The following is a 2,102-nucleotide window of genomic DNA, read 5'->3' as shown; positions in this document are numbered from 1 at the left end:
AGGCACGATGGATTTCCAAGTTGGATCTTCGCAGCGGGTACTATCAGGTTCGCATGGCGGAGGAGGACATTGAGAAGACTGCATGTGTGACAAGGTACGGGAGCTTCGAGTACCTTGTCATGCCTTTCGGCCTCACCAACGCACCAGCAACTTTCTGTGCTTTGATGCAGCGTGTACTCCACGACTTCATCGATAAATTCGTGGTAGTATACTTGGATGACATTGTTGTATACAGCCGGACACTGGATGAGCATGTGGCACACCTGAGGCAAGTCTTCTCTACCCTACGGCAGCACCAACTCTTTGTGAAGAAGGAGAAGTGTGTGTTTGCGCAGCAGAGGGTGCCGTTCCTCGGGCACATCATTGGGGATGGAAGGCTCATGATGGATCCCTCAAAAATTTCAGCCATAGCCGAGTGGGAGGTACCTACACGTGTTACACACTTACGCTCTTTTCTTGGCTTGGCAAATTACTATAGGAGGTTCATCACCGGATATTCGAAGTTATGCGCCCCACTGACGGATTTGTTAAAGAAGGATCGTCCATGGCGGTGGTCAAACCAATGTCAGGAGGCATTTGATCGTCTCAAGCAGGCGGTCACGGCGGAGCCGGTCCTCGTGCTACCGGACTTTTCTATTTCTTTTGAAGTCCACACCGACGCATCAGATTTTGCCATTGGAGGGGTGCTCATGCAGGAAGGGCACCCAGTGGCCTACGAGAGTCGGAAGTTGAACGACACCGAGCGCAGGTATACGGTTCATGAAAAGGAAATGACTGCAATTGTGCACTGTCTTCGAACCTGGCGTCATTACCTCCTCGGATCTAAGTTTGTGGTGCGCACGGATAACGTGGCCACAAGCTACTTTCAGACCCAACCAAAACTCACCCCCAAGCAGGCGAGATGGCTGCAGTTTCTGGCTGAATTTGATTTCGACATCGAGTACAAGCCGGGCCGAACAAATTCAGTCCCTGATGCTTTGAGTAGAAAGGCACAGCTGGCTGCAGTCTCTTCCTTTTCCGGACCAGCAAGTAACCTAATGGAGAGGGTCAAGACCGAGATGGAGAAGGATCAATGGGCCACTTCCATGGGTGAACTCATCAAAGACGGCAAGGCGCGCCGTTTCTGGACCGAAGGAGGGCTGATTTTGACACGAGGGCGACGTGTCTATGTGCCTTCAGGTGGAGGGCTGAGGCGCGAGGTGTTGCGAGAACACCATGATTCTATGTGGGCGGGACACCAGGGGGTGCATCGGACCCAAGCTCTCATAGAACATAACTACTATTGGCCGAAGATGCGGGATGACATCGAGGAGTATGTTCGCACTTGTCTACTATGCCAACAAGACAAGGTTGAACATCGACGGCCTGCGGGGTTGTTGGAGCCATTACCTATACCAGAGCGTCCGTGGGAGAGTGTCTCCATGGACTTCATCATAGGACTACCTCTGGCGGATGGGAACAGCTCTATCATGGTAGTGGTGGATCGCTTCTCGAAGTACGGAGTCTTTATTGCAGCACCTACTACTTGCCATGCAGAGGACGTGGCGCGGTTGTTCTTTACATATGTGGTGAAATATTGGGGAATACCGCGGAGTATTGTTTCTGATCGCGATGCTCGCTTCACGGGGAGGTTCTGGACGGAGTTATTTCGGATGCTCGGAACGGAGTTGAAGATGTCCATGGCCTTCCACCCTCAGACCGATGGCCAAACAGAGCGAACCAATGCATTATTGGAGATGTATTTGAGACACTATGTGAGTGCCAACCAGCGGGATTGGGTGCGACTCTTGGACCAAGCCCAATTCAGCTACAACTTACAGCGATCGGAGTCGACAGGTAAATCACCATTCGAGGTGATTACAGGGCAGCAACCAGACACTCCGGAAAGTATCGCAGCAGACTACATGGGACGTAGTCCGACCGCCTACAGGTTCGTGAGGGATCTGAAGGAGGATACAGATTTGGTTTAGGTCTCCTTGTGGAAGGCGACCAAACGAATGAAGAAGTGGGCTGACATAAAGCGGCGGGCAGCTGAATTTCAGGTTGGTGATCGGGTATTGGTGAAGCTTTATCATCACATGAAATTGAAGTCGGGCTACCAC

The sequence above is a fragment of the Phoenix dactylifera genome, unplaced genomic scaffold (genome assembly GCF_009389715.1).
Source record: "Phoenix dactylifera cultivar Barhee BC4 unplaced genomic scaffold, palm_55x_up_171113_PBpolish2nd_filt_p 000495F, whole genome shotgun sequence".
Lineage (NCBI taxonomy): Eukaryota > Viridiplantae > Streptophyta > Magnoliopsida > Arecales > Arecaceae > Phoenix > Phoenix dactylifera.
This window is presented reverse-complemented; position numbering follows the sequence as displayed.